The 19,002-nt window shown below is 42.9% G+C and overlaps 1 long non-coding RNA gene across 4 annotated transcripts in view; it reads right to left on the reverse strand.

The window, feature by feature from the left end:
* The window catches only part of LOC117066609, a 100,142-nt gene that overhangs the window by 33,986 nt on the left and 47,154 nt on the right, over nucleotides 1–19,002 (reverse strand). The window contains exon 1 of one of the 4 annotated variants that reach the window (XR_004430402.1): nucleotides 2,825–3,364. The exons of the other annotated variants lie outside the window; for them this stretch is intronic. This is a non-coding gene — a long non-coding RNA (uncharacterized LOC117066609). Of the gene's footprint in view, nucleotides 1–2,824; nucleotides 3,365–19,002 lie in introns of those variants that run through there. 4 annotated transcript variants of the gene reach the window in all.

Here is a 19,002-nt window from a genome sequence, read left to right on the forward strand (position 1 = left end):
TTCTTAACGATGGTTTGGGGCTAACGCCTGGTGGGTCATCCCCTGAAGACCTTATCCACCCAGTTGCAGTCTCTGACCCTATCTCATGGAATAGTTCAGAAACACAATTCACCCATTGTTCTCTGTCTTGGAGATTGAAGGAGGGGGGAATACAAACCCCTACCTCGAAAAGATTAGTGCAATTATTAGCCAACAGTAATGGCTATAAGCCAATCTGTTCTCAAATCCTCCTGAGCACCAAGTCACCTTAGAGTCTCTTAAAGCCCCAAACACAAGACTGTGTGTTTTCTTGAATTTTGCCATGGTGTTCTCGAAGGCTGCTGGGCCGGTGGTTAATGCCGCCCTTACCCACAAGGCTAATAAGCAGAGAAAGAAACAGTGAATAATGCATGTGTCTGAGCCCTGGGTCCCCATGCCCCCATAAGTCTGTAAAAAGCAGATGTCCGGTCCAGACAACATTGGCAGCTGCTTCACCTAGCGTTGTTTGGGCAAAATGCTTGTTAGAACACAACCATAGATTGTGACTTGTAGTTAGCATTAATTACAGAATTCTTGAGCAACGATATGCTTTTTCCTTATAGGAATAAATTTTTTGACCCCTGTGCTACCATTAGCACTGCTGGTCATTCAAGGTCTCCCATCAGGAAGTATGAGAAAAGAAGTTAAATTCTGTTCCAAGATTTAGTACACCTGACTTATACTGCACACATATTTCAAACTGTAGTCTCAGAGAAATGAGGGCTTATCTTAAGCTACTCAGTGTATATTGATTAAATATAGATGATGATGGGAAATACAAAGAAGGAAACTTCAAGGATACAAAAGTTTTTTTTATATATTTACAAAATACCAAAGCAACCGCTTAACTGACTGAATTTAAGTCACTGATCAATTGATCAATTATCTTAAATGAGACATTAAGATAAGAACTTGTCAACTGAGTCAAAAAACTGACTACTCCACTTAAGAAAGCACACGCCTGTGTAAATAAATATAGAGGTGTACATTAACATAAATCAATACCTACAGTTCACGGAACTATTCAATCATTCCTTCAATCTTCAAACCATTACTGATTCCCTACTATGTTCCTGGCACAGTTAAAACCAGAGGCTTAATTTATTTTAGAGTAGCCATATTAAAAATCTCTTTTATTTCTAGAGAAATTCACACTGCTTAGGAAACACAAGCAAAGAAAACAAAAGCCTCAAAGCTGAGCAAAGAAAGAGGTAATTTTCTATGCAATGGCCAATTGGGGGAGCTTTCAAGCATCTCTTGTTCATTAGTGGGAAGACCTATATTAAACTTTGTATGTGTCTATGAAATACTTTTATGGGGTATTAAATATAACCCCGTTCCTACGAATTAATAGCATGTCTTTGCAGCGTTCAGCCTCGTTTCTCACACAGCAGGCTATCAGAAAAGTCTCTGTTGAAAAGTCTAGAGCCTGAGTCGAAGTCACCAAGTTACAATGACTCAATATTCTCCATTATTTATTCTCATACACACACCTTAACAGAACAAGCGATATACCCGCTGCGTTTGTATACAGCTCCCATGATGTACATTCTAATACATACACTTAAACACACATGCACACACAAATCTGTTTGTCATCTGGGAAGGCTAAGATTTTAGTTAGACCTCAGAAAGATTTCTGTGTAATAATTGGAAGATAAGCGACACCCTGATGACTCATTTTCTCTACTCACAAAATGGAGGTTAATAAAAATAGTAATAATAAATGGGTTCATTTGGAAAGTACCTAAAATCCTGAGGCTAAATGTATGGTGTAGATATAGGAGAATCTAGTGTTATAAAAGGTATACATCAGACCACTTTCTGGCATTATTCACTGGTCATAAGATAGATGGGAATATATAGCTACTAGAAGAATTTTCTCCTCGGAATGCCTAGAACTAAGCAACTGATACAATTACTGTCCGTAAGCAATATGGCATTTTCAAGGTTTTGTCAAGCAAATATTTGAACTATATCTATCACATTTGGGTGGGCATTCCTGTGCAAATACAAGCACAGGCACAAGCCCATTTAAACTCTGTACTCCTCTCTGCAAAATGGATATAACTCCATTCAGGTCTATTACTTGATCATAGCCAGTAATGATTATTATAATCCTGGAGAAGGAGAACCAATAGCAGAATAAAGAATATTGAGGCTCTGATGAAACACGGAGCCCCAAAACCCCTGGGTCCCCCTTTCATCTTTAGTTACTTGTCAGCCCAGAGGCCCGGCCTGTGGGAACCCAGCTCAGCAGCACCTTCATGTGGATGAACTTTCTAGATAAGCGCCCTGGGTACCAATATGCCGTAGGAAATCTGATCCACAGCTTGCTGCTCACTCACTTAACTTTCTTGTGTTGGAAACCAGGCCGGGGCCCTTCACACTTTCCAACAGCTCCCTTGTTTGCTTATGGGGAATCATGCAGATTGAGAGCAAAGGAGAAATGTATAGGAGGCAAGGGCAGGGGATAGAGGCCTGGCCAGGAGCAAGAAGATTCGTGGTAAGAAAGCCTGCCCTTTGGGAGAAGAGTCATTCATACCTCTCTCCATCAATCCATTGCTGATTATCCTCCCTAACTCCCTTCCCCCAATTCCTACACATCAATACAATTCCTTTGTAGAGGTTGGCCGGCTTCTCCCCCAGCAGGTGGCCGGAACAGACTCTGCTGGGAGATTGCAACTCACCCCTAGTGCCCACATCGAGGCAAAAAGAGAAGAAATAAGGATAGCAGTGAATCATCTGTCAAGGTTAGCAAAAACAAGATTCAACTGACAGCTTTTTAGCCCAGGCAGCTACTCACCTGGATCTGGCATGAGGCTTGACCAAGTCAGGTAAAACTCCAAAATCCAAATGAGTAAGTCCAAGAGTCTCTACCCTGCCATCTTTTCCTGTGCCCCTTGGCCATCGGGTGTGGTTTAGCTGACCAAGAATATGGTTCTTTTAAATTCAGCAGGGTTGTAGAACTCCTGGGCCTTAGTCTAATCCTGCCTACTGTTCTTCAGTCTCGAAGCTGCTTTTGAAGCCGGAAAGTACCGGCAGTGGAGTGCAGAAAGCTTGCTCCAAACATTGAATGAGCCCACAGAATACCTCAATCCGATCTTTTATAGTGCTTTGTTTATTACCTGTGTGCCCTTATTTCATAAGGGAACTGAGAAAGAGAGAGAGAGAGAGCGCAGGAATGATGAAGATGACTATTAGTAGCAATCCAAAGACACCTTTTCTTAAGCCTCATTCATAGAAGCAAATGTGGCCAAACAACCTAGCAATTGTTCTCTCAAATGTCACCTTTCTGTATGGGCCACTGTGCCGATAAAACTCGGCTCTCTCGTTTTCTGCTCCCCCTGCAGCCCCTCCCTGAAAAATTACGATGTTATCCTCCAAATATCTCCGGAGAAATTGAACCGACAAGGAAAGCTTTTCTTCTTCTCCCTCCCCGTGCACCCTCCTCCCGTTTTTTTCTTTCTTCTTCACGCAGCTTGAACAATTTGGCTCTGTTCTGGGTGCATTCCTGTGGCCCATTTTCTTTCGGTCCCCTGTACAGGCCTGAGGATGGTGGGCCAGAACACAGGCCCACATTCAGACCCAGGATAGCGCTTGAGGGGAGGGCCGGGGTGGAGGAAAGTGAACCAAATGTACCTAGGATTGTTGCGCCACCAACTTAATACCTGGGCAGAAAGACAAAGGCTCTTTAGAAAGAGCCTGAGCTTCGGGGTAACCCATCCCCCCACCCTCCCAGAGTTCAAAAGATAACAGGAGCTGAAAATAAGGCACTCACATAATTAAACTTTTCCAAGTCATTTCAGGGGACATTACACATGATGACAGAGAACTCGCTGCTAACCCTTTTTGATGAACAATCTCTGTTAAGACAAGAAGGGAGCCTTTTTCTCCCTGTGTGTGTGTCCTTGTGTCTGCAGGCCCATGTACCTGCACAGGTGCATCCGTGTCCGGACGAAGTGATCAAGCCCCACACCTTTTTACATAAGCAGAGGTGTAACCATTGCTTGGAAATCCTCTGATTTCAGGGCAGCCTACAAAATGAGGAGGCCCTCTCAACATGAACTCTTTTATTCTCTCAAAGGGTATGTGGGTATTTGAAAATTTTTATTCATGGATTTATTTTTGCTTGGGATCCAGAATTTGCACTTGCCCAGGTTAGAGGGTAGAAGTCTGGGGGATCAGTTCTGACAGTGAAGGAAAAGGAATTCCTGGGTCCATACAAATCATAAAGTGTTTAGAGGGCCTTTCTTCCAAAGGAGGCAGGTGCCACACCTGTTAATATAGTCAGCCTTCAAAAGGCAACTTCAAGACAGCACCTCATCATCCTTAGCGTCAAGCTCCTTAGCCAAACTTTTTATTAAAAGGAAGAATTTTTAGTCAGAAAACTGGAAAACCCTGACACAAAGAGCTACCCCTACAAGACAATTGGGAACTAAGAAGGGAAAAGGGGACCAGGCGCGGTGGCTCACACAGCACTCCAGGAGACCAAGGCAAACAGATCACCTGAGGTCAGCAGTTTGAGACCAGCCTGGCCAACATGGTGAAACCCCATCTCTACTAAAACACAAAAATTAGCCAGGTATGGTGGCGGGCGCCTGTAATCCCAGCTATTTGGGAGGCTGAGGCACGAGAATCTCTTGAACCCAAGAGGCAGAGGTTGTAGCGAGCTGAGATGGCACCATTGCACTCCAGCCTGGGCGACAAAAGTGAAACTCCATCTCCAAAAAAAAAAAAAAAAAAAAAGAATGGAACAAGTGTGCACCTTAACACCAAACAGGACTTCTGCTCTCTTGTAAATAAAACACAAAGATACACTTACACCACTGCTCTAAATCACTGCTTATTTGATTTTCAAGAAGACTATTTGCTCCATGAGACAGGGACTATGTCACCGAATCCCCGACATCTAGCACATAGAAGTGCTCAATATCTCTCTCCGAATGTTGAAAAATTCCAGATTGACGAGGAAGAGGAAAACAAATATAGAGTGGTATGCTGGAGCTGTTCCACACCCACTCACAGGAGCCAATTATTAAATTTATGAGAGTTTTCTGAGCCAATTGTTAAACACGGCCACTATTAAAAGTTAAATTCTATAAACTTAAAACTAAATAAATTGTATTAAAAACAAAGGTAATGAGCTCATCACTTCCTTGTTATTTTACTATTACCTATACTCTGGAGGTTGTTTACATCTGCTGTGTTTATATGGTGGAAATACAGTGTCCTAATGATTACCATGCATCTCTATCCTGCTCTTATTTCAATTATGTCACATTTTTAGCTTAAAATAGGCCTTGGTGGGAACACTGACACCATGGAAATCTAAAAATGCCATAAATCATGGTTTTATAGTTTTGTAATTGTCTAGACTTGAGACAGGGATGAAGAAAATATTAATGATGCAGATTAAACATAAAAGTAAATCATGTCAAGGGTTTTTACATTGTGAGTAGCAAAATAACAACCAAAAAAAAAAGTTAAGGAAATGTTCTTCCAGTATTCAAAAACTACTCCTTGATTGAGAGAAGAAATCACTTACATCATTTGACTAAGAACTGACCTTCCAACATACATCTTAATTCTTTCATTTATTTTCTTCTTTCTCTTTCTTTTTCTTTCTTTCTCTCTTTCTCCTTTTCTTTCTCTCTCTCTCTCTCTCTCTCTTTTCCTCTCTCTTTCTCTCTCTTTCTCTCTTTCTTTCTTTTGAGACAGGGTCTCACTCTGTCATGCAGGCTGGAGGGCAGTGATGTGATCTCAGCTCACTGCAACCTCTGGCTCCAAGGTTCAAGCAATTCTTCTGCCTCAGCCTCCCAAGTAGCTGGGGTTACAGGCAAGTGCCACCTCCTCTGGCTAATGTTTGTATTTTTTAGTAGAAATGGAGTTTCACCATAGTGGCTAGGCTGGTCTGAAACTCCTGGCCTCAAGTGTTGTGCCCGCCTGCCAAAGTGCTGGGATTACAGGCTTGAACCACCATGCCCTGCCATTCTTTCATTTCTCAACAGACATGAAAATATCAACCAGCACTAAATGCTGGAACTGTACTTTTTCACCAACTGCAAAAGAAAAAAATCAGTAAAATGCTTTTGTGAGAATCAAGCAGGTATATGGAATTTATAATAAAGGATATTTAATATTTTATAATTATTTGCAAATTGTGTGCTACACATCCTTTACATCAATAAAATTTATAGTAAACTTATGCCCATATTAACATGAATTTTTTTTGAGAGCTGGTTGTTAAATATTTACCATCTGTGGTGGCTCACGCCTGTAATCCTAGCACTTTGGGAGACAGAGGTGGGCAGATCACGAGGTCAGGAGTTCAAGACCAGCCTGGCCAACATAGGGCAACCCCGTCTCTACTAAAAATACAAAAATTAGCCAGGAGTTGTGGCACGCACCTGTAGTTCCAGCTACTCGGGAGGCTGAGGCGGGAGAACTGCGTGAACCTGGGAGGCGGAAGTTGCAGTGATCTGAGACCATGCCATTGCACTCCAGCCTGGGTGATAGAGTGAGGCCCCATTTTAAAAAAATTACCATCACACTACTTACTGTCCAATAGCATACCTATATGTAAGGAAAGGGGGTAATTTGAATAATTTATAGGATGATAATTAAATAGAGGTATAGGAGTATGTGCATATGTGCATGCATGTATATGTTTAGTCCATCATTTAACTTGGGGTTAGTAGAGGCAGATCACAAAACACAGAAACAAGGCTATTGGTAGAAAAACGAAGCAATGTGAGCTATTCCTACTTGCCCTACAAGTTTCATCAGGGTCACCAAGAACAAGACTCATCAAAGGACAGGCAAGAAACAACACACAAAAAACCAGAAAGACAAATACTGTGTGTTCTCACTTATAAATGGAAGGTAGTAATGTGTACGCACGGACATGGAATACAGAATGATAGATATTGGACATTTGGCAGGGTAGGGGAGTGGAAGGGGGGTGAAGGATGAGAAATTGTATAATAGGTTCAATATATATTTTTCAGGTGATGGCTACACTAAAAGCTCAAACTTCACCACTACTCAATATATCCATGTAACAAAATTGCACTTGCTTCCCTTAAATTTACACAGATAAAAAAATTTAATTAAAAAAAAACAGACAAAGGAGGCAAGAGTACACTCTTAAATTTTTCACACATCTGTATAGTGTTTTATAGTTTCCAAAAGGACTTTTCTACAAACCATATTGTGTGAGCTTCATAATGTTCTTGTGGGAAAAATGAACTAGAGCGTATTACCACTTTGTGGATGAGCATATTAAGGTTCAAAAGGCTTATATGGCTTGCCCAAAGTCACACAATGGAGAATGGCTGAGATAAGAACAGAACCCAGGTCTTCTGATTCTCATGAGAAAGTCAAAATACTCTTTTTGGAACAGCTCTTCTGGAAAGTTCTATCCCTCTTAGACCTCAGTTTAAGCAAGGAGGCAGTTCAGTGGGGAGAGAGAGAATCTGCAAGCCATGTTGCCAATCCCAGCCAAGCTTACTAGCTGTACCTCCTTGGGTAAAGGGCATTTAATATCAGAGCCCAGGGTTTGAACTGTCTGTGTGCCCACTTCAGCCACTGCACCCCTGGCCAGAGTAATCAAAATTTCAATAGACTCATAACTATGGCAGAGCCAAGGTCCTACAGCACCACTGATTACAGTGCTGGTTTTCATACTTCTTTTTTCCAGAATAGCAAAGCTCTATGTGTTCCAGCAAAATTCTATTAGAAACAATAAAATACAATTCAGAGAAAATGAAAAGTTTCTGTAATTGAATGGGAATGGTGGGATGACAGTGGTTGGTTACTCCTGCTGGCTGTTCATGGGGATCCTTAGCACCCTCAAAGAACCTTCGTCTCCTTGGTGCCCTTTAAAAAATACCTCACCTGGCCGGGCGCAGTGGCTCATGCCTGTAATCCCAGAGCTTTGGGAGGCCCAGGCGGGCGGATCACGAGGTCAGGAGATCGAGACCATCCTGGCTAACACGGTGAAACCCCGTCTCTACTAAAAATACAAAAAACTAGCCGGGCGCGGTGGCGGGCGCCTGTAGTCCCAGCTACTCGGGAGGCTGAGGCAGGAGAATGGCGTGAACCCGGGAGGCGGAGCTTGCAGTAAGCCGAGATCGCGCCACTGCACTCCAGCCTGGGCGACAGAGCGAGACTCCGTCTCAAAACAAAACAAAACAAAACACCTCACCTTAGCATTTAATGCTGTTGAGGGGAGTATGTGTGTTTGTGTTGTGTTTGTGTTGTATGACTATGTGTGCCTGTGTATGTGTGGACGTGTGTGTGTGTGTGTGTGTACTGAGGGGGCAGAGTATTCTGCGTTCTATATTAATATGGGTCTCCTCCTAAAGCCTGGAGAAGATATCTTAGAATATCCTGCTACTGGTCACAAGAGAGCAAAGAGAACAAGTCGGGGCCCTTTGGGAGAACTGGGTGAAAAAAATACATAGCTCCAAGCATACACCCTACCACAGCAAAGCAAGCGGTGAATCTAGCTCCATAATAATGGTTAACAGCACTGCTGGTTAAGAGGCAGGCACTGCTCTGAGCACTTCAAGTGTATTAGGGTTTTAAATGTTTTACCGTATCCCTCTGAGATAGCTGCTGTCATCATCATGACTCTGACGGAAAAATCGATGCATAAAGAGGTTAGGTCATTCTCAAGCTTTTACTGCTTGTAAGTGGTGAAGCGGGGCACAGACCCATGGAGGCTCAGGGTCAGAAGCATACCCTCTGCTATCTCCAGATGGGGAAGGCAGCAGCCAATCCCACCTCTGGAGGAGCCCCTCCCTAATCCCAATCCAGATGCTGAGCACCTCCTGGGATGGAAGTGGCAATCTCCTTGAGGGTCTCCAGTCTACTGTGGGTGGGGGTTATGAACCCATGACTTGCTGATTCCTGGCCAGGACCCAGCATTTGCATTTTTCACTGAGCCCCACAAATGATGTGGGCCTGGCCCTGGTTGAAATACAAACCCAGACAGCTCAAGTCCAGAGATGGAGCTACCAATCAAAGTGCAAGACACCTGGCTCTTCAATCCGTAAGAGCCAGCACCTTTTTATTATGCCTTCAGCTGTTCAAAGAGCTCCTTGCTCCAGCATTGGCAGACTCCTCCTTCTTCAAAGCTCACAAGACAAGAAGAGGAAATGTGTGTGACTGGTCCCCAGAAGGCCCCAGGCTTTGTCACGTGCTCATCCCACAGGAAGAGCGATTTTCCATTCCCTCCAGGTGTCTTACGCTGGCCTTGTATTTTCTTCAGGTTCTCTTAATCATTCTTCTAAGAGCACTAATTAGGGTAAAATGTCCCCCAAAGGATAAAGGGCCAGGTTCCCCGGACTTATAAAATAGCCTATAACATTGGAGCTTACTCCAGTGAAAGAAAAAGCCCAGGCAAGGAGCCAGTATCAGTTCCTTAAAGAATCCCTTTTGCTGAGAGTCCCAACTTCCTAGAATCCTGAGACATGTTCCAGTGTTTTCTTGGGATAACTAACATATAACTCCCCAAAGGGTAGGAGCTCTGCTTAACTCACAAGTTACTGGCCCAGGACCATGCCTTGCAAATGACAGATGCTTTATAAGTATTGAGGGCATTGGCGTTTTTGTGGGAGAGAGGGGGTTGTGGATATTGTGGGGTTTTTTTGTTTTTAGAGATGGGATCTTTTTCACCCAGGATCTTAACTCACTGCAGCCTCGAATTCCTGGGCCTAAGGGATCCTCCCACCTCAACCTCCTGAGCACCTGGGACTACAGACCGTGACACTACACCTGGGCATTGGCGTTTTTGAATGGACCTAATTCATACACTGACATTGGACTTATTAACTCTGTCACTGGCATCTGTATCATCTTTAGGTCTAGATTTTTAGAGTTAAGATTGAGGAGGAAAATCCGCATCCTTTATCTGGTCTGTTCCTTCCTTTTCTTTTTTTATCAGTCCCTACAATAACCAATAGCAAACAAGCCAGGGACCCTTGGCTCCGTAACAAAGCCAAACAGGTGTGAGAGATTAGCTCCCTGGATGGAGCCTCTGTCGAACAAAACAATGTCAAATTCCCCCCTAATAAAGTCCAGAGCTGTAAGCAATTCCCCCTTGTTATTAAGCAGGAAAGAAAATACAGCTGGCTCCTTCCCAATTAGCTTGGAGGACCCTCCAATGAGCCGAATTTAAACCAGAGACCTGCTACAATCTGGATTCCACCATAAATAGGGCCTGCCTTCTCCCAAGAATGAAAACTCACTGGCCAAAGCTCCCAGCCTTCTTGGCACGATGGTGCAGACAGCCCCCAACCCCCCACCCCAATATCCATGGGCTGTCTCTGCCTCTGATTCAAACCATCTTTACAACTCCCTGCCAAATCCCTTACTTTGATTTTCCATATGGAGGCTTGGTCTCATTTGCCAGGTTGGCGTTTATAAGGATGGGTTTTTTGACAGTTTTGCTGTCAGTGAAACAGAGGATGGGACCCCACCCCTTGAACATGAATCACTTTCTTGTCATCCAAAAAAGAATGAAGGATCAACATTCTGAAGCAATAACAACAACAAAATAGAAACCCCAGAGGTATCTAGCAATGGGAACGTCTTGTCTTTCCTTCCCTCCCCCATCCCCCGCCTGAAACTAATAGGCCATGGAGTGGAAAATAGAAAGACTCCAAGGTGCTTCAAAGAACAGCCCATCACTCTGTTACCTCATGTTTACACATGGGGTACATAAATGCAGACTGCAAAGGTCACCTGATTGTTTCCCCCACACCATCTTAGACAGTGGTCAGAGGGAATCTCTTTCAATCTTGAACATCTTACCTGAATAGGGATTGTTTAAACATTCTTCATCTCAATAAATATTGTGATGGCCAGGCTATGCCCTAAGACTGTAAAGCGTCGTATTGGTCTGTTCTCATGCTATTAATAAAGACATACCTAAGATTAAGCAATTTATAAAGGAAACAGGTTTAATTGACTCACAGTTCCACATGGCTGGGGAGGCCTCACAATCACAGCAGAAGGCAAATGAGGAGCAAAGACATGTCTTACATGGCAGCAGGCAAGAGAGCTTGTGCAGGGGAACTCCCCTTTATAAAACCATCAGATCTAATGAGACTTACTCAGTATCACAGGAAAGACCCACCCCCATGATTCAATTACCTCCCACAGGTTCCCTCCCACAACACATGGGAATTATGGGAGCTACAATTCAAGATGAGATTTGAGTGGGGACACAGCCAAACTGTATCAAGCATCAATTTATTTAATTATCTCAAGGACCCTGTATTAGCCTGTTCTTGCATTGCTATAAAGAAACACCTGAGGCTGGGTAATTTATAAGGAAAAGAGGTTTAATTGCTCATGGTTCTGCAGGCTGTACAGGAAGCATGATGCTGGCATCTGCTCAAGGCCTCAGGAAACGTACAATCATAGTGGAAGGAGAAGGAAGAGCTTGTACTTTACTTGGTGAAAGCAGGATCAAGGTGGGGGAAGGTGCACACACTTTTGAACAACCAGATCTTAGGAAAATTCACTCACTATCAGGAGGACAGTACCAAAGGGATGGTAATAAACCATTTGTATTAGTCTGTTTTCACACTGCTTTGAAGGTACTGCCTGAGACTGGGTAATTTATAAATAAAAGAGATTAATTGACTCACAGTTCTGCATGGTTGAAGAGGCCTCAGGAAACTTACAATCATGGTGGAAGGCAAAGGAGGAGCAAGGCATGTCTTACATGTCAGAAGGAGAGACAGCAGGAGCAGGAGAACCTGCCACTTATAAACCATTCAGATCTCATGATAACTCCCTCACTATCACGAGAACAACATGGGGGAACCACCCCCATGATCCAGTCACCTCCCGCCACTTCCCTCCCTCGACATGTGGGGATTATAATTCAAGATGAGGGACACAGAGCCAAACCATATCATTGTTCATGAGAAATCCACCCTCATAATCCAATCAGCTCCTACCAGACCCCACCTCCAACACTGGGGATTACAATTCAACATGAGATTTGGGTGGGGACACAGATTCAAACCATATCAGACCCTATGAATTTCCTCTCATTTTTTTAAAAGACATAACTGAGTATTTTAAACTACTCATCCAAAGCAACAGCTAGCCACTGATAGAGCTAACATGTGAACCCAGCATTGAGTTCCAGAACTGTGGTAGACTTCTATTTGCCAAATATTCCTGATCCCTCCTTAGCCCCACCTTCTGGGCACATCACAGGTGTATTAGTCCGTTCTCACATTGCTAATAAAGACATACCTGAGACTGGGCAATTTATAAAGGAAAGAGGTTTAATTCAGTCGCAGTTCCACATGTCTGGGGAGGCTTATAATCACAGCAGAAGGTAAATGAGGAGCAAAGTCATGTCTTACATGGCAGCAGGCAAGAGAGCATGTGCAGGGGAACTCCCCTTTACAAAACCATCAGATCTCATGAGACTTTTTCACTATCATGAGAATGGCACAGAAAAGACGCACTCCCATGATTCAATTACCTCCCACCGGGTCCCTACCACAACACATGGGAATTATGGGAGCTACAATTCAAGATGAGATTTGAGTTGGGACACAGCAAAACCATATCCACAGGACTACATTTCTTGGGCTCTGGTATTTGGTGGGGCCTTGTGACTGGTGCTGGGCAATGAGTTGTGAACAGAGGTAATGTATACCACTCATTACCCAGGCTGAGCCAATGTGCATTCCCCCAGAATGCACTGTGCCCTCTGCCATGCTCCCTGGCAATATTCCAGAAAGTTCCAGTCTGAGTCCCAGAATATGGATGACAATGACAAGCAGGCTATCACCTCAGCTTCTGGTGATAGACACACAGCGTAAGAAATACACTTTCATTGTCTTAATCCATTAAGATGTGGGGTCATTGCCGTAAGAGCGAGGAAGGAGGCTAGTTTTGAAGGAAGAGAAAGGACAAAGCTTATGAGGGGATTTCTGGGGTGACTATCTATGCTCTATTTCCCAACCCGAGTGCTGGTTACAAGGATATTAGGTTTCTTTCTTTCTTTCCCTTCCTTCCTTGCTTCCTTCCTTCCTTCCTTCCTTCTTCCTTCCTTCATGCTGGTTACAAGGATATTAGGTTTCTTTCTTTCCCTTCCCTTCCTTCCTTCCTTCCTTCCTTCCTTCCTTCCTTCCTTCCTTCATGCTGGCTACAAGGATATTAGGTTTCTTTCTTTCTTTCCCTTCCCTCCTTCCTTCCTTCCTTCCTTCGTGCTGGTTACAAGGATATTAGGTTTCTTTCTTTCTTTCTTTCCCTTCCCTTCCTTCCTTCCTTCCTTCCTTCGTGCTGGTTACAAGGATATTAGGTTTCTTTCTTTCTTTCCCTTTCTTTCTTTCCTTCCTTCCTTCCTTCCTTCCTTTTTCTTTCTTTTTAGACAGAGTCTCGCTCTGTCACCCAGGCTGCGCCCGGCTAATTTCTTGTATTTTTAGTAGAAACGGGGTTTCACCGTGTTAGCCGGGATGGTCTCAATCTCCCGACCCTGTGATCTGCCCGCCTCGGCCTCCCAAAGTGCTGGGATTATAGGTGTGAGCCACTGCGCCTGGTCAGCTTTCTAATAATATGATAAATATTTGTTTTGTGTGGGTTTCTGTATCTGTGTTTTATTTGACACGAAAGGTTACAAAGTGTTTGAGGGTTGTTACCACACCCTAATGCAACCAACGCTGACTGATACACTGTCATGGTCCCTTTTATAACCTGCTTTCTTATGTCTCAGTTATCCCCCTTCTGCTTCAATGTCAACAAATTTCTATCTTCTGACATACGAGAATTAAAACCTTTGTTTTTTCTGGTAAGTCTAAGTCTCTTAATAGAAAGGACAAAGTAGAAATTTGAAATGAAATATGAAACGCATTATGGAGGCAAAAAGTCTTCAAATGTGCCTCTTCTAGAATTTCCGTAGGGATTATGGCTTCATTCCAAAAGGCAAGACATGATTGACCCTGAAATAGAGAATGCCAGTATCGGACCTCACCTGAACCCTCTCTCTGAGTCTGCTTTTCCCTCTTCCAGATCCCACAACACAACTCTTTGTGGTTATTTTAATTTTTAATGCGTGGCACTTTTTTTTTTTTTTTCCTTGAGACGGCGTCTCACTCTGTCACTCAGGCTGGAGTGCAGTGGTGCAATCTCGGCTCACTGCAAGCTCTGCCTCCCAGGTTCACGCCATTCTCCTGCCTCAGCCTCCCGAGTAGCTGGGACTACAGGCACTCGCCACCATGCCCGGCTAATTTTTTTGTATTTTTAGTAGAGACGGGGTTTCACCGTGTTAGCCAGGATGGTCTCGATCTCCTGACCTTGTGATCTGCCCGCCTTGGCCTCCCAAAGTGCTGGGATTACAGGCATGAGCCACTGCACCCAGCCCAATGCGTGGCACTCTTATTAGCTGTACACACAGAGTGGGGGCAAATTAAGATATTAGCTTCATGAGAGATATTTAGTGAGGCAGGCTCACCAAGAGAGAAGGTCTTGATTACTTTCAGCTGGTTCTTATTGTCAAATGTCTGAAAGATATTCAAAGGTAGGCTCTAACACATCTACAGGAAAGCCAGGGTACCAAGGGCAGACGGAAACTATAATGCCTTTTCTCCTGCCATGAACCTAGCTTAAGCAATAAAGGGAGGCACTTGTGACATAAGGGAGCTTGGAAAGATAGGGAGTCACTAGATATCGTGCCAAAACAACTTCCACACTCCAACCAATGTTAGCCATAGAGAGGCAGGATGCTTTCCTTTGGGGGACATCAACTAGTGTGATATTCTATAATCCATTCCCCTTCTATGTACATCCTCTCCTAAATAAATCCATCATTCCAAAGGGAAATGACAAAGACTGCCAGTTCTTTTTAAAAGATTTATTGTTTGGGCTTTTGTTTTATAACTGATCTACTCATCTACAAAAGTTGTCTGCAGTTTCAACTGTATTTTAGAAATCTTGCCCTCTTGGCTGGGCACCATGGGTCACGCCTGTAATCCCAGCACTTTGAGAGGTTGAGGCAGGTGGATCACGAGGTCAGGAGTTCGAGACCAGCCTGGCCAACATAGTGAAACCCCATCTCTACTAAAAATACAAAAAATTAGCCGGGCATGGTGGCAGGCGCCTGTAATCCCAGCTACTCGGGAGGCTGAGGCAGGAGAATGGCGTGAACCTGGGAGGCAGAGCTTGCAGTGAGCTGAGATCTGGCCACTGCACTCCAGCCTGGGCGACAGAGCGAGACTCCGTCTCAAAAAAAAAAAAAAAAAAAAAAAAGACAGAAAGAAAAAGGAATCATCCCCTCTTGAAAACCAACTTCCAAACCAAGTCTCAGATTCTTATCACCTACCTGCAAGGCAAACTGCTGAGTATTCACTCCAGATTCAGCCCATTGAGGGTCCTCTGTCAGCACTGGGAGGTTATTGACCAACAAGTTTTCCCAAGCTCCGTGCATGCTAATCTAACCTCATTAAGCCAACGCAAGAAGCTATGTGATTGATTTATCCTGTATAATAAAACCAGGCTATTACTCACGGGGCAACCTGGCACATTATCTGGTCCCTTCTGTAAGTGGTGGCAAACCAGCAACACAATAAACTGCTTTGCTATTTCGGGAGAGATAAATTGCTAATCTGTGGTTGTCATACCATAAATGGATTTTCATTACAGTCTGGGGCAACACTGAACTTCAAGGTCCTATAATTATAATTCATTGATTTTTTTATTGTCACTCACTAAAAGCAAAAGCATAAAATATTATCATTTTAACACCAAGTTCCAGTTGAGTGTGAACTCTGCTGCTGTAAATTACAGGTGGCAACCAACAGATTAAGCCAGTGACTCCCTTCTCCCTCATACCCGGAAACATGCCCAAGAGAAGCCAACACCAGGGATAAATCATTTACAAAGGCATCAAAACAGGCCATCTTTTCCAAGCACAGGAGTCTGCCCTTTCTCTCTCACGGCATTTCTCTTTCTACCAAACATCTTAGCTGTTTGCAAGAGATTAAATAGCATACCAGTACAGTCTACAGACTCAGGAGGCAAAATGCTTTATTTTGAATCCTGGATCCTCTTATTCTTAGTTGTATAATCTTGAGCAGCTGTGCCTCGGTTTTCTCCTCTGCGAAATGGGTAAGTTAATGAAAGTGCTTACCTACCTTGCAGTGTTAAATTATGATGACTAAATGAGTTAATTCATGTCAAGCACTTAAAACTGTACCTGCACAGAGAAAGCATTCAATGCATGTCATGTATCATTCTTATTACCATTATGATTAGCACATGAAAGAAAGTATGAGCGGCTGTCATTCCTTGCCTTCTAGACTACAAGTCACTTTTTAGTAGGAAACTTGTTGTAGACATCTTTTAAAATATATATTTAGATATTTAAAGGCAAATTCTGGGATTTACTAAACTTGACGTCCCATGGGCCCAGCAGCATGCCTGTGGCGCTCACACCTAACTGGACCCTGGTGTTAAAGGTATAATGTTTTATGCTTCTACTTTTAGACAGAGATATACTCTCTCTATATATATTTTTTCATATTTATGTGTGTGTGTGTATATATAGAGATATATGTACATATATGTATATAGACATATATACATATATATCTCTATATATACATGTATATATGTATATCTATACATATATATAGATATACATATATATATAGAGAGAGAGAGAGACTCAGTATTAAACAACTATTGAGTGACTAGAAGCTGGAAGTAATTTCCCACTTAGGAAGAAGACATTTTGACTATGAGACTAAGCCCCTAAGTGAACCGTGATTCCCACACACGGTTACTGTAGAAAGGATTTCCACATTAAATAGAAGGTTGAACCAGAGGACATTTAATAACTTTTATCAGTCGAGACTGTGAGATTCAATGACTTCATGACACTTGCAACTTCAGCTTCAGATTTCAGCCACTTTAAGGGAAAAAGAGACACATAGAAATCTTGACCCTAGGACTTGCAGCCCCACAGGGGCACTTCGCCAAGAAATGGATGGTTTTCACCTGCGGTAAATAAAATAACTATGAAGGTTTTTAACAATAGGAGAAAAGAAGGATCATCTAGCAGTAATTATAACCTAGACGGCTGAAGACTTATCTCTAAAAGGACCCAAAGCAATGAACGTCCTCCTCATGTATAAAAAAAAAAAGGCCTTTATGCCCTATATTCTCATAATTGAAAGAGGTAGACAACAGGAGGGGGGCAAAATATGGCCTTCCAGATGTGTCAGGGTTGTGATAAGTCATGTTTAAACTTTACCCAAAGTGAAATAAAGTGTCAACAGAAACTCCTGTCCAAACTCTCTGATCAGGTCAGGCAAACAACCAATCGAAAAAAAATCAATCAAATGTGAAAGGTGGCCCAAAGGGGTGGGAATGCTTAACTCTGCGATTCCCATAGAAGCCAGGTCTATTTAGCAACATGCTTCTTGCCAGCTGCTGCTTCTCCTTGTGGTCCTGAAACAGCCAGAAGCACACCAGAGGGTGTCCTTTCATGAGCTGGCTTGACCCTGAGCGGGCTGAGAAGTTGGTGACATTTGCCAATGCCATGAAAGAAGGAAGGATTCTGGGGCGGATGAGCTCAAAACAGATTTGTCTGATCAGCCCCAGGGTCAGTGCTTTGAGAAGAGAGATGGCCTACAGTCCTAAGAGGAATCTGGAATTCTATAAATGCTCAAGGAAGTTAGTTCTTGAGGGTGAAAGAGGAGAGCAAAAATGTCTAAGTACACCTGGCAGAGTGAGAGCAATGTGCTTCCACATGGCCCGTTCAGTCGGAAATAGACTGCGTTTCTCCAGGGGTAAGGAGTCGGCAAGGATCAGACAGAAGCTTGAAGCCCAGCCAAACAGATTAGTGTTTAGAAGAGGGTTACAACTGCAAGAAGGAGGTAAAGTATCCATAAATCAGAAATGGGAGAAAGGATAAATCTTACGAACTGAATAAATACGGCAGAATTAAATGTGTTTTGTGGACAGGAAGGTGTTTGGATCTTACCTTCCACAACAAATCAAATTCTAGACCCCTAGTGCAGATGGAACTTTTATTTTTATTTTTATTTTTTTCATGGGTCACATGTTTTTATTCCTCTCTTCACACTCTCAAAATAAAATAACATTCATAGTATGGATTTAAAACAACAAATAAAATTAATTAGCATCTAACATTCCTCTAGGATCTTAAACCACAACCTAATGGTATGGATCTTGCTTCTTTTCTTTAAAATCAAAGAAGCTAGCAAAATAAGACTGTGTGTCTTTGTGAGGCTTGCTATTAACCTGGCCTCTGCAAAGCAGGGTTACTTAGGTGTTCAATGATAGCTATTAGAAAGCAATCTCATTGCAGGTTTTGGAAGCTCTTGATGAAATGGGTGATCTCCTGCAACTGAAATATTCCCGGCACAAGAAGTCAGCACGTCCTGAGCTCTATGATGAGACGAGCTTTGAACTCGAAGATTAAGTTTCCTGGTCCTGAATGACACACAAAGACTTTGCGAGAAAGACCTCCCTCCTTGCCTCACAAGGAAAATAAATGGATTTCTCCCCCTTCCTCAGGATAATTTTGGTTCCCAGACCAGCTTGATTGAACTGAGGGAGACAGTGTTTTTTTTTTTTTTTTTTTTCATTTATTCAAATCATATTTCATTGTCTTTTTTTTTCTTTTTTTCTTTTCTTTTCTTTTTTTTTTTTTTTTATTATACTTTAAGTTCTAGGGTACATGTGCATAACGTTTATATCATGTATAACTCCCCAATGCAATCCCTCCCTCCTCCCCCCCCCCTGATAGGCCCCAGTGTGTGATGTTCCCCTTCCCGAGTCCAAGTGATCTCATTGTTCAGTTCCCACCTATGAGTGAGAACATGCGGTGTCTGGCCTTCTCTTCCTGTGATAGTTTGCTAAGAATGATGGTTTTCCAGCTGCATCCATAAGCATCACTATTCTATCCGGGTACGCCCAGGA

Source organism: Trachypithecus francoisi, unplaced genomic scaffold (genome assembly GCF_009764315.1).
Source record: "Trachypithecus francoisi isolate TF-2019V2 unplaced genomic scaffold, Tfra_2.0 Lachesis_group20, whole genome shotgun sequence".
NCBI classification, from domain to species: domain Eukaryota; kingdom Metazoa; phylum Chordata; class Mammalia; order Primates; family Cercopithecidae; genus Trachypithecus; species Trachypithecus francoisi.